Consider the following 22,121-nt stretch of genomic DNA (forward strand, 5'->3'; position numbering starts at 1 on the left):
TATTATTTTTAAACACCTACACTATTTTAAAAAAATATATATATATATTTACAAATACATTAGAAAAAATTAATTTAATAATTAAATATTTATTAATTACATGTTTTTATAAATTATATACTTACCTATACTTACGTTGTAATGGCATGCGTTGTAATAGCATCTGCGATGTAATGTCATGCGTTGTAAAGGCATTCGTTGTAAAGGATCCTGCGTTGTAAAAATTGCGTTGTAGTGGTATGCGTTGTTAAAGTATGCGTGGTAACGTCATACATCCGGATATTTGCTTGTATTTCACAACTAAAAATTCAAGCACTCCATTTGCTTAAACAGCATAATAGGTGCCTAATTTTACAAATGAATTGTTTGCATTTCAGAAGTAAGGTGCATCACAATCCCTGTTGCTTGGCATTATTGGAAGGGTCCAGGCAGGGGCACAACACAATGGGCCAGATTGATCAAGTCCACACGGTCATGCAAAGAGATAAAAGTGGTGCACGGTCTTGAACGGGGATTTAAGCACAAAACTTTTTTTTGCAGCGGAAAGTTGCCTGTTTTGTAGCACAAATGGCGGTATGACCTCATTTGTGCTACACTGCATCAAAGGAGTGGTCCATGAGTGCTTCTTGGGTGTTTCAACGCTTCCTCTCACGGTTCTTGATGCAAAGCCAGGTTTACAAAGATTGTCAGACCTGGCGTTGCATAAAAAAACAATGCTTCATTGAGGAAAGCATATAACAGGAAACATGTTTTCCTTTTCCTTACATTTCCCACATTGCATCTTTGCTGCACTGTACCACACACATCCAATGTATGGAATGTTAAAAGAATTGTGTAACCTTAGTATTTTGTTCTGGAAGGGTATCCAGCACAAAACCTGTGCTAGACATCATGCACACTTTTTGCCCTATGTTGCACAGGTGTGTGAGGTTCTAGACAGCCAGTTTGTGTATCAGCGCAGGAAAGAGAGCAGCAGGCCCCATTTAATAAATATGGCTCTGCATTGTTTCTCCCCCCTACTGCAAAGCAGCGCTACAATGTTGGTTGCACTGTTGATAAAACTATAGCGAGTGGTGAGGGCCAGTGGATTTATGTTGTGTGGCAGCGGCGTTTCCCACATAATAATGATTGACTGCACTTCTGACATAATTTTCTACATCATTTGCAGATTTCACCCCAAAAAATTATGGAAACTGTGGACAGAAATAACGCTGCCAGAGAGTGATAGCAAGATAATCTTGCTGCATAATTTGGTCTTCCATGCCGCTTAATCGTAGTGACCCTGACAATGGTAAAGCTAAGCAGATTGGTTTGGGGGTTTGTCAATATGACAAGGAAATCCATATTTCATAGAGAACCGTTAAATATCTGACATATTGAAGAGGGCTGGGGGAGGGGATATATATGTGTGTGTGAATCCTCTGAGGACTGAACTATTATAATTGTCTCTGGGTTCGAGAGGGCACATTCACAAAGATCTGCCATGCGACACACACTCCCAGGAAGCAATATGAAATATGTTATGACCTGCACCCTGTGCCTTAGATTTGGGAATATAATCAGAGGTCACCAGGCGTCCTTATGGTCGCCCAATTTCTGTTATGCTAAATGTATAAATTTTCTGTGATGAAGTTCTGCGTCACTAAATGCAATCAGCACGTCTTCCGTTTGGTAAAAAATACAAAACCATTCTTTTAATTTACATAATCTGGCTATATGGGACAGTGGTGGTCGGCATAGGTAAGAGCGGTGGGACAGGCGGGGTGGGGGTCGAGAAAGTCGACAGACGACAGGATAAGTAAAATTAAATTAAAAAAATAAATAAAACCACTTACCTTGCGTTCACCACATTGCCAATGCGAAATTAAATTTTAAAAATGTATTTCATTTTACTCATCCCGTCATCTGTTGACTTCCCCGCCCTCCACCCCACCCCACCCCGCCCCGTCTCACCGCTCTTACCTGTGTCAGCCGCCACTGGTATGAGATTAAAATATTATTGTTGAAAATTCGAGTGTTAACATTTGGCATTGCGAGTGTTGTACTAACACCATGGGAGTAGCCCGAAAACTAAAATCCTCCCCACTTTGAACCAAAGCTCTGATGACACCAAGCAAATGAAACAAGTGATCCTGACCCTCCCTAGAAGAGCTCCCTTATCTCTTCCATCCAAACATCTACCCATTCCTCCTTTCAACCTTCCATTCACCCGCTGATATCCACATTACACCTTTTCATTCAGTCATCCATTCATTCTTTCATCCATCATTCAATAGTTTACCATTCCATTGGCCATTCCATCTATTCAACCATCCATTTACACATCCATCATCTATGCATGCATCCATCTGTACACCCATCCTCCCCCACAACCATCATTTGACTTACCCATCCATCAATAAAACCTTTCATCTATCCATTCATCCTTTTGTATAGCCATCCATCTTCTCAGATTTTCATTTACTCTACTGTCCTTTCACCCATCCGCCCTCTCAGATTTCCATTTACTCTGCCATCCTTTCACTTACCCATCCTCTCAGACTTCCATTAACTGTGTCTTTGGTTCACCCGCCCAACCATCCTCAGATTGTCCTGTACTCCGCCATACTTTCATCCATTTATCAGTCCTTCCTCTCAGATTTCCTTTTATTCTGCTATCTTTTCATCCACCCATTCTCTCACCCACTCATTCATTCATGCTTTTACCTACTCATCCAACCATCCTTTCACCCATCAATTTTTCACCCACCAATCATTTCATCCACTTATCCTTTCACCCACTCATCCATCCACCCTTTCACTCGCCCATTCTTTCACCGATTCATGCATACACCCTTTCACTAGTCTATCCTTTCACCCAGCTATCCATTCTTACATCCACCCATTCTTTCACCTAGCCCTTCTCTCACCCACTCACTCATCCATGCAACTGTCTTTCCCTTTTCTATCGCCCATATCTCCTTCTGCTTTACGATGTCAATTATGAGCTTTGCCTGCCAAGTTGCAGACAGAGAAGGAACATAAAGACCCTCGCTGCAGCTGCTAAAGCAGGGGAGTTATGGTGCTCCTCCTTACTACCACTGGTCAGTGAAGTGGAAGCTAAAATGTTGTTAACAGACTGTGCAGGAGTTACTAGGTGCACCTCCTAGTACTGAGTGGGAAGGCTGGGCTGGCCATTCTGCCACCCTGGCATTTCCCTGGTAGGCTGCTGCCTAGAGGGCAGCTTTCAGAGGATGGCTGCCAAGACCCACCCATGGCAACATTCTAGTCACATTCTCCAGCACTTCTGGGAATGGGATTCACTTTTTTGCCAGGGCTGCTTTTGGTTTCCAGTCGAGCAAGGCTGAGAGGAGTAGTGTATGTGTGTATTTACATTTGTAAAAGAAGGTGAAAAACCAATAGAAACATAAAATGAGAGGTACATTTATACAGCGTGAGCATCGATTCACCAAAATGGCAGGGGTAGCAGAAGTGACAACGCATACATTGTAACCCTAATGATATCATAGGAAGTGACATCATATGACCTCTGACGGCTTTTCCTAGGAAGTCATGTTACATCACAACAGCTGAGGGTTTGCTTTGGGCAGTTTATCAGCATAACATAAAGCTGCGGTATGCGCTGCTTTACTTTTTTTTGTATCAAGGGGGCATTCCAGTGGTGCTGCATGGTTGTTCCCAGGCAATCACACAAATCCATATCTACAAACATTGATAGACAAGAATTTGTGCCAAAATCTTACACCTCCTTGAGGCAGGCGTAACGAGAAGAATATTTTTTTTTCATTCTCCTAATTTTTCCAACTTTGCATGTGTGCTGCATAGTACATCACAGTTGCAAAGTGTGAAAAGCCTTAAAGCATAGTGTTTTCTACTGGAAGGGACCTCTTCCAGTATAAAACCTGCGCTTCAGAGAACTCACAGGGCCCCATTTATGAGGCTGTGCGTCACTTTTACGCCGCCGGTGCGTCACTTTTACGCCGCCGGTGCGTCACTTTTTGTGACGCACCAGTGGTGTAAAAAATGCGCCTTGTTGCTCCATCTTTACAAAGTAACGCATCTAGGTAGATGCGTCACTTTGTAAACCCCTGCGCCACATTATACCTGCGCCAGGTATAATGTATGCAAGGGGGGCGAATTGACGCAAGGAAGGGTCGTAGAAGTGACGCAGTGAAATCTATGAGATTTCACTGCGTCACTTTTAGGACGCTGTTGCGTCAAAATCTTGCACCTGCCTCACAGCAGGCGTAAGACTGACACAGGCCCTTTCACATGGGGCTTGCCCTATGTGAAAGGACGCATTGCTGGAGTTGCATCACTTTTGTGACACACTCCAGCAATGCGTCACTTTTGCGCTTACAGATACGTCAGAAATACTGACGTACCTGTAACTCCTTGCGACATGATGCGTCATACATTAAATATGACGCATCAGGAATGTTGCAAGGAGTGCGCACTGAGAAGTGACGCATCACTGCTTTCACGCAGCGATGCGTCATTTCTCATAAATGAGGCCCACAGACCCTTGCGCTATGCCCAGGGGTATGTGCGTTGGTGCATGGCTGCCAAAACTGCGCCAGCATACATGGAGGGGAAAAAGCGTCATATCTTTTTAGATATGGTGCCTATTTTCTCCCTCCATTTATATGCAAGCAGCATTGCTGAGCATCAAAGAATAAAAAAACGCGGTCCACAATCTCACTCACTACCTGTAACTTGACTCTCACTCACAAACACACTTGCTCACACATATGCTCTCCCTGTCACTTAAACGCATTCTCACCTGCAAGCACACATACAACGTACATTTAAAAGGATAAGTACTTACCACAGCTGCCACCACTGGTCCTACGTGTGCTCCATTTTTTATTACACTAATAGTGCATAATAGAATATTATTCACTACTATTATAATAAAAAAAGAAGACGATACTGAATGCGGACATCCCCCCAACCCCATTCCTGAAGCTGATTTTGCCACCTCTGAGGCCAGGGTCACAAGGGGCAAGTGGCCTCTAAATGATGTCCATGAGCGCGAGCCTCTAATGGTCTGCGTGTCGCAGCGCCAATACACCAGGATTGCAGGTAGGCCATAACACTGCAATATGAATAACGTGCACACACACTCAGTGATACTGTGTGGGCCAGGACACCGAGCGGTCATGCGCTCTTTTATGTATACCCTTGGGCGTGCCCGCCCTCCGGGTGCATGCTAACAGCAACAGTGTATAGTGCAGGACTTGTGGCTCCGTCACTTCACCCACAACCCCAAAAACAGTATTCAACCCTGAACCTACCTCAGGCGAAGAGATACTAATGTTATCAACATGTTCAAAGCCAACACTCCACCTTGGTTGATTAGTGGCATTGCTGGCTGTGGTGGGAGGGGACTTGGTGCAGCCCATGCCCCACCTGTAATGTCGAATTGGGGTGCATAACGGTGAGTGGGTGCATTGTGTGTGTCTTTGCAGGGGATAGGTGAAGTGAAGGAGATGGAAGGAAGTATGTGCAAGGCAGAGCGAAAAGAAGGGACTGAAGAGGAAAGTGATGATGTGAAATACGCAAATATATTGTTGCGGAAAGATACGAGGAGAAAAAAAGCAATTTCTAACAAAGAGTCGGCAGAAGAGGGTGGTGTGAAGAGAACCGGAGTGATTGAGACACTCCAAAGACCGTGCCCCTTCCAAAGACTATATTAAATACATATGTATATATATGTACATACATATATATATATATGCCAACACATCGGTTCATGTTTCCCGGAGATTGCAGGGCTCGTCATGGGTGCCTCTCCCGACGGCGGAACCACGCCGTTCTCAATATAAAACACACTCCTTATTTCACGAAAGATTTGGAGCGAGTGATCTACGCGTTTCAGTGCCCCTGGCACCGTGCACACAATCGCTTTTGATCCTGTGATAATGTAATGATCCTGAATTAAAATACCTTGCTGTGGAAAAGTAAAGGAGTGCGCCACAAATCTTTTGTGAAAGAAGGAGTGTGTTTTATATATATATATATGTAGGGGGACACTGATGTCACGACAGGTAGTGATGTCACAAAAGGTGGCTTGCACCATCAAACTCATTGCCTCCCCTCGCTGACCCCTTAGATGCGATTGCATCAGAGAAGCCAGCGCGCGAGCAGTGTTCTAAATAAGCTCCGATCTCGCCCCAGAGAGGCCAAAGAGTGAATGTGTGGTTCCATTTGCTCCAGTTATCGAGCTCCCGATAAAATAAGTGGGGGGACGCCGTCCACCCGCGTGGTACCCCGACTCGAGCCCTGTATATATCACATGCGCACATTCTTCACGGCCGCCCGCTGTTGGTGGTCCTGCCAGTTTTACCTCTGGCCTCTGGTGTGCCCCCCTAAAAATCACTACTGGTGTTAACCCATTTGGGTACCTAGCTAATCAATGCATGTCCTATATATAGTATTCAAGGCACTTCTTTGGTGCCATAGGATCATCCATCTAAGAGCCCCCTCCTATTTGTCTGACCTAGCCTCACTCTATGAACACATTAGATCTCTTCGTTCTAAGGGAACTGGTCTGCCTAAAACCACATGCCCAAAAAAAGCCAGACTTGGAGGCAGGTCCTTTCGCACTCTCGCAGCCAAGGAGTGGAACATCCTCCCTATGAGTATCAGACAGGAAAAAAGTGAAACATCCTTCAGGAAACAACTAAAAACACATCTTTTCACTATCTAATTACTGTCCGATGCCACTCCACCCTAGCAATACTCTCTCCTTAGCGCGGGGACACGCCGGGAGGCGTCACCAGGCGCTTTATAAACACCTATAATAATAATAATAATAATAATATGCATGCATACCTGTCAATGCCTGACTCTGCAAAGAGGGTGAAGTCAGATGTTTAATAGGGTGATCCTTTAACATGAATACAGAAGGGCAGATTTACAAGCCCCTTGCGCCACTTTTGCGTCACTTTTCCCATGTTAAAAATGATGCAAAAGTACCGCAAGGGGCTTGTAAATCTGCCCCAAAATGTTTTTGTAGGGAGATATAGGTTTGAAATGCTGGTGAATCTACTGTCAGGCGAATGAATATGCCTGTCACACCAGCCAAAGACGAAGGTGAGTTGACAGGATTGGCATGAGCAGCCCCGTCACAGTGGGCAGTGTCCCACCGGAAGTATAAATCTGCTGCATCTTCAATGGCGAAGCCCTCGTTGAGGGTCTGTGCCAGGAGCCCCCAGCTGTCCTCAAACCAGATGAGGCCCAGCTCTTGAGCTGCTGCAAAGGTGCTTGCTCCGTGGCAGTATTTTTAGCATCATCAGTGACAGGTCAGTGCCTCTGGAGCCACTGGAGAGGCCGAGGGGAGCGCAGTGCGTCGAGCCGCGCGCTGGGGGAGGGCCCGGCCGGCCTCCATTATGTATGGCGGATTATGTAACGTGTACAGTGGCTTGTTTCATTTCATGGCCCGCTGCAGAAGCCGGGATGACGCCAGCGGAATCACACACTTGGAATCCCTGCACGGCCGGCCCGATAAAAATAGAAGAGAGTGGCATGATGAGTCAGAGCTGGGGGGGGGGGAGCGCGCGGAGAAAAAAATATTCCCACAGCTGCGGCCTCGCGTCATCCCAGGATGCACTTCACCGCCCTGTCCTCGCGGGCCCGCCTGAGACCATGCTGTCGTCTGTGTTTTTCCAGTAATGCAGGGGAAAGGATGCCCCGCTCCCATCGGAGGCTCACTCTGTTCTTGAGTTGTGCGATGACATAGCGCCTGTGCCACTCTTATAGCGTTTCAAAGCACCAAAGGGGAGCTAAAGAGGGAAAAGAGGCACTTTTAGAGGGAAAAGGCGGCTAGAGATACTGAAAAAAATACTCCAGGAATACCATCAAAAGTGCACCCATCATATGCACAAGATTCACTTCAAAAGAATGTCCAAAAGCAAATTTATTCCCACGATCACCTTTACGGTACCTTATGTAAATGTTGTATTTTGTCGTTGAATGGTTACTTGTTTTTCTCCTATTTTGTAGCACTTACTTATATAGCATATCTTTTTTTAATTGTCCTTATGATATTTAGGCCGTGTTTGATTCGATTGCTCTTGCAAATCCGCCCCTTTGTATAGCGCTTTTACATCCACCGCGTCTCACAGCGCATATAAAACTAATAATGAATTAGTGGAAATTCTCATAGTGGTCTGCTCGCTGAGAATGGCAGATTGTGCGATAACAATTCAAGAGCCAAACCTGCCAGAGAAAGGGACCTGCAGATCGTCGATACATTGCCCATACAGCGACCTCCTTGCAAGGCTTATACACCAAGGCTGTTTAAGAGAAACAGAAGGCTATTGGTTTATTCAATAACCGTGGAATATTTTATAGGAGATCCATTGATATTTTTGGAGTTCTGCGTGGCCCTAGAAAGGCTGGTCTAGGCCATGTGCCCTCTGCCCTTTTAATGGCTAAAGCCTCCAAACCACTAGTAAACATTTCCTCTCTCCTACATCAAAGAACTGTGAAAATGCTAGGGGGTGGTGGCTCCATTGTCAGATGCCCAGGTATTAAAAAAAAAAGCTACACGAAGGGCCCTCATCTTTTGTTTATTCAGAGGTAAAATAACCCGGTATTAGAGTTTGATTCAAATTATAATAAAAAGCTTGCTCATCATTTATAATAAAATAAAAACAGTAGCCATAAATCTAAAATTAGATTTTGAAGCAGGAATGTGAGGCCCTTTAAAAGTGCAGTGCCTGGGGCATGATACCTTCCCCCTCTTGTGATGGCCCTGTATAGTGTCAGTGGTCATCGGGATTGTGGCTAGCTCTAAGTTCCGGTTCAGATGACCAGGCAATTTCCAGGCATGTGTGGGCCATCAATGGCTTCCCAAGTTTAGCTGAAGATTTCCGGTGAGCATGCATGTATTTAGAAGTTTATTTGCACAAACCTAGCCGAAAGGCAGCAAAGCACTATAGGGCGTCAAAGGCGGAGAACCAATCAATGAGTAATTAGTGAGGGAGTTGGGTTCAGACAGTGGAGGCAGACTGTTACTTTGTCGTAATGAGGCATCCTTTAAAGAGAAGCAGACTCAGCTTTGTGCTGCATTGGAGCAGTGTTGAGGTGATCCTGTGGATGCTTTTCCAGATCCTGGATGACTAGATGGAGAAGTCCTGTTTCCTTGTTTTTCAGTTTTTTTGCACTCGTTACTCTAGACAGAGTTGTGCCTTATGCTAACCAATACTAATCCCGCTCCTCATGGGCACATTGAGGGCCTAATTTATGGCATTTTGGCGTAGGGCAGTACAACAAGGCAGCTGCTGCGTTGGCCTACGCCAAAGGGAAAGGGCAGGAATGCACCATATTTAACCCCTTCCCTGCGGGGGTTATTTTCCCGCTGTGCTGGGGGGTGAGGGGGGCGCGCACGGTGCCCGCATGCTCATGACGAGCTGAGCTCGTCATGAGGCACGGCGCTCCTGTGCTCATGACGAGCTCAGCTCGTCATGACCACACCCGTTCCCGTGGAACGCTCAGCACAGCAGGGGAATTATCCCCGCATTCGAGCGTTCCACGGTTCATGACGAGCTGAGCTCCTCATGAGCACCGGAGCGCCGTGGCTCATGACGAGCTCAGCTCGTTATGAGCATGGAAAGGGTTAAGCATTACAGTGCATTACTATCCTTTCTGCCTGTGCTGGCATTGTTTTGCCAGCCTAGCACCAACGTAGGCACCCTTCCACTATGGTGCAAGGGTGCCTCCGTTGCAGGCAGTATTGTCTTTGTGCAAAAACAATCCTACAAGGTATTTTCCAATTTCTGCACACACACAGAAAGAGGAAAAAACTAGGAGAAATAAAGATATTTCTCCCTGTAACATCTCACTTTGGGAGGCGTATGGATTTGGAGCTTACTCAGGTTTACAGAACTTTCTAGTGCAGCATCAAATTCCATGGGTGTTGTGTGGGAAAACCCAACGCATCACCTATGGAACCCCTGGCAGGCGTAGAATAAGACAATACCACGATTTGTGCTGTGACTGCTTACTTATGATTTATGATGCCACTCGAAGTCACACAGGGTGACTTTGCATTGCTTCATAAATCTTTATGTGAGCCCTGCGTCATGCTTGTACAACATTGCATGGTGCAAAAATGTCCCTTGAGATTGCTTAATATAGAAATCAACAAATTAGTAAGGGCTCAATATTTAGCTAGATCTGTTGATACAGCACGAAAAATATCATTGCTAAAAAGGAAAAGGAGAAGGTTATCATGCACAATACGTAAAGAAAAAGAGGATGCCATCTGGATAAAAATAAGAGAAGCCTCTATCAACGGGGAAATGAGGCAGTTCTGGTCCCTTATAGGCGAGGGGTGTGGATTGAGAACAAGACCTTTACCCATCCCATTTGAGGAACAAATATGGGTTGAATTTGTTTCCAATCTTTATGCAAGTAACAGCTCTGTGGCCCCACAAGCATGGCCAAAGGAGACTAGTCTGCCCCTGGTACCATTCTCAGAAAAAGACATAGTCCTAGCCATCAGAGAAATGCGGCGCTCTGGGGCAATGGGCCCCAATTAATTGCCCATTTCTATACTAAAGCAAAGTGGGGCCAAATGGAGTAAATTACTCTGTCCTGTATTCAACATTTGCCTATTGGAAGGCAAGGTTCTACCTTCCTGGAAGGGAAGCATCCTAGTTCCTTTGTTTAAAAAGGGTGATTGTTTGTCCCCTCAAAACTACCGCCAGATTGCATTGTTGGATGCAATCGGCAAGGTCTTTACAAGATGTTTGCTGAAGCGTATAAATGACTGGGTGGAACCATGCAAACATACTCCCACTTGAGCAGACCGGTTTTAGGAAGAACCACGGTACTATGGATAATTTAACAGCCCTCCAGGTAATAACTGATAAATATATTAGAGCCAGAAAAGGGAGAGTCTATGTGGCATTTATAGACTTTTCCACAGCCTTCGATAAGGTCGATCGTCAATTTCTGTGGAAAAAACTATCTGCTCTCGGAATGCCACCTAGGCTTCTACACTTGGTACAGGACTTGCATGACAATACTTGGTGTAGAGTACTATTGGGGGGAGAGAGGGGATTATCCCAGCCCATCCCCTCTGCCAACTGCCTGAAACAGGGCTGCCTATTAGCTCCCCTTCTGTTTTCCCTTTATGTTAGCGACCTCCCCCGCACTATATCCCTCAGTGAAGGAATTGCTCCGCGCTTGGGAGACACTTACATTTCACACTTACATTTCTTGTTTAATGTATGCGGATGACATACTAGTTCTAGACCTTACTCCGAAAGGCCTCAACAACCGTCTGCATGCCCTGCACTTATTCTCCGAAGCTCACTATCTGAAAATAAACATTTCTAAGAGCAAGGTAATGTGTTTGGAGGGGAAGAAAAAACTGAAATTAGGTCACATTAGTTGGGAGCTGGGAGGTCAAAAATTGGAAAGTGTAAAATCATATGTATTTTTAGGAAAAATAGTTAGTAGCAACTTGAGTAATAAACCCCATATAGATAACAGTTCCCGCAAAGCAAAGTCGCAGGGAAATGGGCTGAGAGCCTTATATAAATCAACTGGTAAAATACACTTTGTGCATCTTTTAGAGGCATTCCGGGCAAAAATCCCTGCAACTTTGCTTTACGGCATAGAACTCATCGATTTAGGTGAATGGGGCTTTTTGGACACCATTGAGGGTTCACTCTTGAGAAACCTAATTTCTGTCAATAACAGTTGCACTGCAGCATCCCTTCGATTAGAATTTGGATTAAGAAGTAGCTGGGCACAGGGTTTGGCAGGAGTTATTCGCTGGGTCGCCTGCTTGATCAAAGGAAATCCAGCCACATTAAGATCTCTCATTAAAAAAGAGCTAATGGGCCCCCTAAAAGAGTATTTGTTACTCATAAAGATCTTTAGAAAGGCTATTACACTCTTGGATCTGGAGGAAGCAACCCTTTTTGACCTGTCTGTGCATCAGCTAAATACTACATTAAAACAGGCAACATGGAAGTTCAGCTTCGAAAGGGACCGCAACTCTACTATACTTAAGAAGGGGGTCACTCAAGTTGTTAATTCTTACCTGTTTAGACAATTACAACCGTATGCCTCCTGGAATATGTCCCATGGCTTGCGCCGTTTTTGCCTACTTTTAAGGCAGGATCTCCTTCCTTTGAATAAGTTGTTGGCCAAATGGTACGGCATACCCAACATATGCAGTTTCTGCAATAATTCAGTCCAAGACACCGTACATGTTTTGTTAGTTTGTCCTGCCCTAATGGCCTATCGTCGTTTGTGGGTGAGACCAGTATGTATGCAATTGGGCATTTTATCGGCAAGATCTTTCTTTGATGCTATTTTCTGTCCTCCCAATGAAATTTTCTGCAATAGAATTTTTAATTATTTTAAATGCTTTTTAGAATTGTATTAAATAATTTGCACGAAAATTTGTAAAACCATGTTAACAACAATTTGTTTTAATAAGTTGTTTTTTCTTATACTGCTCTTTTGTTACCTTATTATATGTGGATCTCTAAGGAGTTCCAAATAATATACTCAATAAAATTGAATTGAATTGGTGCAAAAATGATGCAGTGCTCTCACAAATAAGCCATTGAGTCTGTAGAGGGCCCCTCTGGCAGTTCAGTCTGTACTGGTTCACTCTGCACACAGTGGTTTCTGCTCCATAGTGGTTTAAGCTCCACAGAGGATTTCCGGAGCCAAAGGTCCTCCATTGGATATGGTGCATTGTACACATACTGACCCTGATTTTTCTTAGAAGCATGTGGTACATAATAATGACCTTTCTATTTAGAGAGAGTTATGAGACTGATGCTCACGGATACCCTAGCTTAAGTCAATAGACTTATATGTACCAGGACAAAGTGTAAGTGGCATTAAGTGGACTATGCCTCTGCTGTGCCTGCATATGACTATTTTTGTCTTTGGGCAAACACTGAAAAGTGTTCAGCAGTGCGATTCAAAAATATAATACAAATCATTGCATTCATTACTATAGGACAATTTACTCAATGGTTTGACTGGGCAAGGAGGCTTTAAAAAATGATGCCAATGCATGCCCACTCTAAACCACCAGTTCACAAAGGGTGACCGACTTGTTCCTTCTGTGCACTGTAATAAAGGAGAATCGCTCTGGTTTACCAAAGATTGTGCTAAACACATTAACATAAAAACACCAGTTTACTCTGTTTTGAACAGAGCTAGCAGCACAGAATAATAAAGTGAGAAATGCTTCTCTAAAATAAAAAGCAACACCTCTAAAATGTCTAATGCTATGCAAAATGTAAAAATAATATACATATAATATAGTCTAAAATGCGTGTATGTCTAAAATGTGCAAAGCAAAAATCCTCACTCCCAAATCCTAATGACACAATGTTTGTAAATCCTTAATAATCTATAAGACAAACACCTCATATAGTTTCATGGCATGTTTTTAAGAAGAGCGGTCATATTAAAATGTTATTTTCACAGCAAACTAATCGGACTATTCATTTCCAAACTATCTGAGTGGTTGTATGGGTGTGTGACTGGGTCATTGGTTTTTGGGTGTATAAGTGGGCGTGTAAGTGGTTGAGTCGATGTGTGAGTAGCGGTATGGGTTTGTACGTGGATGTATGGGTGGTTTATGCCTGTGAGAGAGATCGTGTAGGAGAGTGAGTGGTTGTCTCAGTTCTTGTTTGGATGAGTGAGTGAGTAAGTCAGTGGCTGTATAGGTTAATGAGTGTGTGTGTGTGAGTGCCTGTATGGATAGGTGTCTGCATGTGTGAGTGGCTGTATGGGTGTATGAGTGGGTGTGTGAGTGAGTGAGTGACTGTATGACTAAGTGTGTAAGTAGATGTATGATTAAGTGAGTGGCTCTGTGAGTGGCTGTATGTGTGAGTGAGGGAGTGTGTGAGTGGCTCTATGGACGAGTGAGGATGTGTGTGAACGGATGTATGGATATGTGAGTGGGCATATGAGTGGTTGTGTGGGTCTGTTAGTGGATGTGTGAGTGGTCCTGTGGATGATGTCATCGCTGATGTTATTTGAGGTGTCATCAGTGATGTCACTGACCATGTCATGAGTGATGTAATATGTGAGGTCATAAGCAGTGCATTGTGGAGACATAAGTTATAGTTAGCTGAGCTAACTATAACTGTTGAATTTAAAAGTGAAATCTGAGCCTAACCATAACGTCTTTGTAACCTTTGGGCTTTTCAGTGGATTTCTAAGGTTTTTTAAATTCTATTTCCTAACTATAACGTTTCTGTAACCTTTGTTTTTTTCACTTACATTATTAAGGTTTTACATTTTATTTTCCAACTGTAACCTCCATTTGGATGTGTGAGTGTTTGAGTGGGCCTGGGAGTGGCTGCATAAGTATCTTATCAGGTGTGTAAGTGGGTCCATGAGTGTCTGAGTGGGTGCATTAGTGTCTGAGTGAGTGGGTCTGTGAGTGAGTGTAAGAGGGTCTGTAATTGTTTGTAAGTGCTTCCATGAGTGTGTGAGTCAGTCTGTGAGTGGGTACATGAATGTCTCAGTGGGTCTGTGAGTTGGTGTGAGAGGCTCTGAATGGGTTTTTTGAGTAGGTGCATGAGTGTCTGATTGGTTGTCTGAGTGGGAGTGGGAGTGTCTATGTGGGTATTGTGACTGCCTCTATGAGTGTGTGATTCTGTGAGTGAGTACATGAGTGTGAGTGGGTCTGTAAGTGGGTGTGTGAATGTTTAAGTGAGTTGAGAGTGGGCATGTATCCGTGAGCAGGTCTATAATCGAGTACGAGTCTCTGAGTGGGTCTGTGAGTGAGTGCAAGAGTCTCTGAGTGGGTCTGTGAGTGAGTGCATGAGTCTCTGAGTGGGACAGTGAGTGGGCGCATGAGTCTCTGAGTGGGTCTGTGAGTGGATGCATGAGTCTGAGTGGGTCTGTGAGTGGGTGAGTGAGTGTCAGTCAGTGGGTCTGTGAGTGGATGTGTAAGTGTCTCAGTGGGTATGCGAGTGGGTAGATGAGTCTCTGAGTGAGTCTGTAAGGTAGTGCATGAGTTTCTCAGGAAGTCTGTGAGTGAGTGCATGAGTCTCTGAGTGGGTCTGTGAGCGGGTGAGGGAGTGGCTAAGTGGGTCGGTGAGTAGGTGCCTGAGTCTCAGTGGGTTTGTGTTTGGGTGTAAGAGTGTCTCATTGGGTCTGTTAGTGGGTACATGAACTTCTGAGTGGGTCTGTGAGTGGGTGTGTGAGTGTATGAGTGCTCTCTGTTTTGGACTGCCTGGCCTCCTTCCCAGGCCGATTTTGGCCCGGGGACCCCATCCCCTGTCGCTCGGCCAAATTGTGGAGGGAGATGCACAGCCCACCTCCCAGGGCTGATTTCAGTCCCGGGAACCCCATCCCCTGGGGTCCTAACCTAATGCAATGGGGAGGGGGCACACAGATCCCCTCCCTGGTACAATTTGGGCCTGAGGTTCCCCATGCTCCCGGGGCCCAGCCATGTGTCTCTGGGTGCCCTGGACCTGGCAAGGGCACCCTCTGTGCACAATGGGAACCGTGTGGGGACCCTCAAGGCCCTCACGGTCCCAGATGGATCACCACCTTTTTGTGGAGCAAGCATTGCTGGCGCACAGAGGGAGCTTTTGGAAAGGCAGCTCCTTTCATACAGGAGCAATCATTTTATTTCCTTCCACGCCCCCATGTCTGTGGGCAAGGAAAGAGATGAGACCTCTGCTTCCAGTGGACGGGTGCACTTTGACAGCTTCTGCCCGCTAGAGCAGGAGTATTTTCTCTGGCTTGACAGGAGCTGCTAAAGCTCCTGCCAAATCAGAGCAATCAGCTATGACCCAGACGTGTGAACCCCCGGACACAGCAAGAGCTGGGCCAGAGGGGTGGCAGTACCCAGGGCCATAAATGGCTCCAGGAGGGGGTTGTGTAGCTCACCTCCTTTGTTATGCACGGGCTGGATCCGGGTAGGTGGTGGTCCTGAGGCCATATATGGCCAAAAATGGGGGTGGCGCAGGCCCCCTCCCACTTCAAAATTTGTTTTGGGCCCTAGGGAGTTGGGGTCCGTGGGCACAGGGGGGGCCAGGCTGCCCCTCCAATATTATTATTATTTTTTGCCCAATGGGTGTCAGTGGCCCCCAGTGTGAGGGGGTCCATGCGGCCCCCATACTACCATAGTGCGAGTCCACTATTGTGGGAGGTGGTGGTCCTTGGAGTTTGAAACAGCCCAGGAGGGAGGTCCATGTGGCCCCCCTCCATTAATTCTTTAAAGCCCTGGGGAGGTGGTGGTTCCCGGGGCTCATATGAGCCCATGGAGGGGGTCGGCGCAGCCCCCCATTACTTAAAATAAAGCCCAGGGGAAGTGGTGGTCTTTAGGGCTCCTAGTGCCTCAGGGGGCCGGCCCGTGCACCCCTCCTTTTCTGATAAAATTACCCCTTGGACCTGGCTAACCCGGGAGCCCTTTACAAAACAAGCGTGGGAGCCCGTACTTTTTCGAAAAACAAATTTGCTGCGACTTCGCAAATTTTTTGTGATTTTGCTGCAAATGATTTTTAAAAAAATGCTTTTTTGGCTTGGCAGGGTCCCTCCGGGATCCCAAGACCAAGTTTATGGGGCAGGGTATTCCTACCCTGTCACCTTCTCTTTCTCTTTTCTTTTTTTGTGGGACTCAGCTGAAGCCGAGTCCCAAGATGGCCGCCAACACTTCCTGGTTGAAATATTGGCACCCAACCAGATCTCTGCAGATCTCTGTACAAGCTCGTCATTATTCGAGAGGTCGCCACGTTCCTAGATAAACAAATTTGGATTTCCTTTAATATCTAGAAAACTACTGAACGGATGTGCACCAAATAACAAAAAACACAGTCTGCAACAAAAACGTAGCTTTCTTCCATATTTGGTCTAATTCTGTTCAGTGGTTCAGGCTGCAGCCGTGCTTAAAGAGCATATGGGAATGAACATGAGAAACACACTTTTTTTGATCCCCCCATTTTCTCGGCCCCCACATGACGGATCAGCCCAAAACTTTCCATGGCCAATGAGACTCACAATGTCAATTTTTTTGCGAAACATTTGTGAAGATTTCTGAAACGACCCCCAAAGATATTGGCAAGTCAAAAAATTATTTTGCTATAGAAATATGGTCCTAGCTATAACTACCTACTAGCGACAGCCAGCAGGTAATATATATAAGTGTGCATTTTGTGATATGTAGCAGTTTTTGAGAATGGAAGGCTCAAAATGTATAGATATGTCACACCGCGGAGGATTGGCAAAGCAATCAGATCTTTAGATAAGATCTGAATGGCTGCCCCCACATGCACAAAAATGTGGCAGTAGCTATATTAAGACTTGATGACTCAGTCCCCTGTCCTAGAAAAATGTTTAAACAAACATTTGCAATACAATAGGTCGTGCATTTGCAAGAGTTTAAGCTATTGACTTTGTAAATGACAATGCCTTTTATTTTTGTGTTTTAAAAAAAGCATGCGGTGCGTAAACACACACTTTGTACTTAAAGTCGCTGCTTATGAGAAGCAAGGCTGACAGTAACTGCACCACTTAATCCCAGCCTTGCTTTTCGTAAACAAGGAATATAAGTACAAGGTATGTGTTTACGCACGCATGCTGATTTTCAAAACACAAAAAAAAGGCATTGGTATTGTAATTTACAATGCCAATAGCTTAAACTCTCACGAAAGCGAGACCTATTGCATCGCAAATACTTATTAATAATGGAAAATCGTGACTAATTTTGAACAAACAGCTGATACTGGTTGAAAAGAAAACTGGTTGAAGCATCTCAATTGTTTCCATTATCTTTCTTGAACTGCCTCTGTGTAAACTGCAGCATCTGCCGCACCCCTAGTTCCTTCACCCCTTGACTGTTGAAAGCTGTTTCACAAAATGAAACAGGTCACTGTGGGGCATATTCTCAAGATATATCGCTGAGTTATCGGCACTTTATCGCAGCCAAAGTCACAGTAAATGTATCGCCCCATTCACAAGCTGGTGCTGACAGCCCATATCACCAGTTTTTCTGCAATAGCAGCCGCAAAAAACATTGCCACAGATGAACCCGGCAACTAACGCTAATGAGATGCAGAGTAGACGTTCCCTTGCAAAAAGCCACAACAACACCACCCTGTAACATTCTCAACGACCAGCCAGATCGGCGATAAGATCACAAAACAGGCGTTAAGGCGCGTTAGCAGCAGGAAATTAACACCTGCTCTGACCTGGTGTAAAGTTGGACGACAACCTGCACCAGAAAAGGGAGGCCAACCAAGAGCCACACCTCAAGATTAACAGATGTCATGGAGCTACTGATGATGCAGCTCGGAGCCCCAACAGGGCCATAACTCCAACCGCCACCCCATCCAGGCCTGCCACCCCATTGACCACCTCGCCACCCACCGCTGGACCACCACAGAGGCAGCACAGACAAAGACAGCAGACCTTCAGGAAACACACCAGCCTCACAGACTTAACACCAGAGAATCTTTTTGCCCACTATAGGCTCAAAAGGACAACCATCCTCCGCATCCTGACCATCATTTCCCACAGGCTGACGGTACCAACACAGCGGACAACCAACATCCCAGCTCAGACAAAGCTGCTGGTTGTGCTGCACCTGTTGGCCTCCGGTACCTTCCAACCAAGAACCGCCATAGTCGGAGAAGTCTCACAGCCAGCCCTATCAAAGTACCTCACACCTGTCCTGGATGCCATCATCAGCTTGGTACCCCAGTACCTATACTTCCCCCACACTGCGCAGGAACAGCTGGAGTAAGCATGGGCGAATTTTGCGAATTCGCGATCTGCGAATTTGCGGATTTGCGAATTCGCGATCCGCAAAATTTGCGAATTTGTGCGAATTTGTGGATTTTTGGTTTTTTGCGTGTTCGTGGGGTTTTTTGCGTGTTCGCGGGGTTTTTTGCATGTTCGCGGTGCTTTTTGCATCTTCGCGAGCCGCTTGCATAGTGAAGTTACCCATGCAGTCGTTTATAGGAGAGGGAGAGAGAGATAGATCGATAGATAGATAGATAGATAGAAAGATAGATAGAAAGAGAGAGAAAGAGAGGGAAAGAGAGAGGGAGAGAGAGAACGAGAGAAAGAAAGAGAGGCCGGATCTCTGAAGGGCCAGATTCCTGAGTTGCCCCTACAGAACATACAGCTTTTTATTTTTAGCAAACTGCATATGAAAATTGTGCTGTAAAGGTCTCTTTTAGTTTAACCCCTCCTGACAACTCAAAATGGGTGTATTTGCCATCCTCTCCCTTCTTCCTGTTTTTTATATCTGTAAGTGCTTCCTGATGAGGTTTAATTCCTTGGACAGGTGCCTCGTTGCCTACTTGTACTTATTCTCTGACCCTGCTTCAAGGGTCAGAGCAGGGTCAGAGAATAGTTGCAAGTAGGCAACGAGGCGCCAGGAAGCAATTAGCAGCAGGTGTCCTGTTGAAGCTAATTTGTTTGTAACCCTTTTGTAAAAGGTTACAAAGAAATTAGGTTCAACTTTTGCACCTGCTGCTGTAACCCTTGCTTGGCTGAAAATTCGTCCCCGCTGATTCGCGGATTATACAGCGATTTCACGAGATTCGCGGATCGCGAAATCGCGGAAAATCCACAAATTCGCCTGCGAAAGTGATTTTACGCCCACCCTTAAGCTGGAGACCAAGCAAGGCTTCTACGCCATAGCTGGCTTCCCACACGTGTTGGGGGCAATTGACTGCACGCATGTCCTACTTGTGCTCCCTGCCGACACTGCACACAATTTCCGCAACAGAAAGTACAAGCGTTCCATCAAAGTGCAGGCAATAGTGGACCACCGCAGACTCTTCTCAAATGTTGTCGCCAACTACCCAGGCAGTGTGCATGATTCCTACATCTTCCGACAGTCCATCATCAACCAGCACTTCCAGGCTGGCACCTATGGAAATGCACTGCTCATTGGTAAGTACCAAATGAACACACTACACAATCATGAAACTCACAACTCTGGGAATACACACATCACTAACTCACATACACTATGTCAAACAACATGCCACCTACCAGACACAACAGCACAACTTACTGTGGTAACCTGGGCTAGCCATGTACACAAGCCATCAACGGCATGATGGCACCTCAGCCACACATCAGCAGAATGTGGGGAGAAGTGGGAACCAGGCATGTGCAAAGGAGGCAAGTGACCCATGAATGAGAATGTACACAATGCCAAGTGTGGCAGTGATGTGCTGGACAGACTGCAGTATGCAGATCACAGACATATCGATGTCGACATACACTGGTGGTGGTAGTAGTGTAGTGGAGAGTGGACGCAACCATGTCACCCCAGCCAGTGGGGAAGATCACGGAAATGTAGCTTGTCATGTCCCCCCTGTAAGCGTGTGCGGAGTGGGCTGGCGTACACCAGGGTAGCGTAGGGGTGTGAATAAAAAGGACGTAGCTCTGGGTGTAGTTCTCTTCCAGAATGGCCAACATCTCTGCCAGGGCGGCGCATCTCACCCCGCCACGAGGCCGATGCCATGAGCGGCGGTGCGTGCAATCCCGTGTGCCTGCCATAGCCCGGGCCACTGGTCCCCGAACCAGTCTTCCCCGCCCCTGCGCATCCAGGCATCACTTCGCACCTGCTGACACTGACGTGTGTCACTGAGTGACCACCACGTGCCGTTGCAAGTTCCAAGCCCGAGGCCCACCACCTTGACAGTATCCTCAGACCATCACGGACTCCAAGAGCAGGCCTTATTGAAGTATTCCAATGGCAGACACAGTGGACAAGAATTTTTCAAATGTTCAGAAATCCTGGCGCTCAATAATGAAGGGAGATTTTCAGAAGGCTTAGAAAGGCAAATATTGTGGTGCTATTCAAAATCAAAAGAGACTAGCTAGGTTTAAGTAGAAAAGACTCAAAGGAGTACGTATGTCAAGGGAAACCAGTAGGTTTTATTTGAAAGCCCTCACCCACCAACCTAGTTGGTGGCATGCTTCATCATCGGGCCCCACCGCAGTGGCACCTAACGTGCCCCGGGTGTGCTTCGACGCCAGATTACTGCGGAGCTGGTATAATTGCTGAGTGTGCAATGTGGTGAGTATGAAGGTGAAAATTAAAAAGCCATACAGAAATCCCAGCACCCGAGGGTAAAAAACTATTTTAATAAAACTGGGTATCTGTTGGCGCGTTAAAAAGGCAGACGGACACAATGGAGTATGGATTATGACCTCCAGTGTCCTGTGTGGTCTACATGTTTCAGCCTGGCCTTTCTTAATTTGAAACAGGCTTTCCTCAGGACCAAGTGAGTATGTGTGGGGGTATTAAAATAAATTACAGTGAGTGTGTTTAAGGTTCTATGTGTAGCACACACTAAGGTGCTATATGGGTGAGAAGGGGGTTCCCTCTCGCTTTGCTACATATAACATAGAGGGGGAGACATACAGACGTACAGGGTAGAGTCATATTAGCATATTATTGCAAAAAAACACAGTCGTCATTCCACCGTCTTGTAAGGTGAGTGAGCGAACTATACATGGCTAAAGTGTGGTCTTGTCAGTGGCAAGACTCAAGTGAAGGTTATCTAGAAGCCGGTTGTAGTGGTGATCTAGAAAACGAACATGTCAATGTGAGGTTCAGGTAAGTGAAAGAAAATCAATTATTGTCCTCACACAGTGTTTAGCTGATCAAAGCCTCCTTGGGTCGCCTGGCAGAGAAAGAGACCCTAAAAAGAAGGTGGTATTGGTTTTATATAATTATCCGACCTGTAAGGGAAAACCTCAACACCTTACCCCAACAGTAGCTGTAGTGCGCAGCCTCATTTACTCACGAAACTGTCGATCTAGTTCACTGTCGATCTAGTTCCTCCTTGGACCTGTAATCCTTCTGCGGCGCCCGGATGTGAATGAGGGCTGGCCGAGCATGTTTATTTAAAGGTTCAGTCATTGGTTACACCTGGGTTAAGGTAGAAACAGAGGGAGGGGTTGCCGCGCTGAAAGCGCCATGTCATGCGCGCTCTGCGCATGCGTTAAGAGAGTAGCAGTCCCTATCCGGCGCGAGCGCCTACTGGTAATGCCTCTCTGCGCATGTGCGGGTAGTTCGAGGCTACCGCGCATGCGTGGAAGGTGCCGCGCATGCGTGGAAGGGTGTATCAGCGCTAATGGTA

This window comes from Lissotriton vulgaris, chromosome 1_1, assembly GCF_964263255.1.
Source record: "Lissotriton vulgaris chromosome 1_1, aLisVul1.2, whole genome shotgun sequence".
In the NCBI taxonomy this organism is placed as follows: Eukaryota; Metazoa; Chordata; class Amphibia; order Caudata; family Salamandridae; genus Lissotriton; species Lissotriton vulgaris.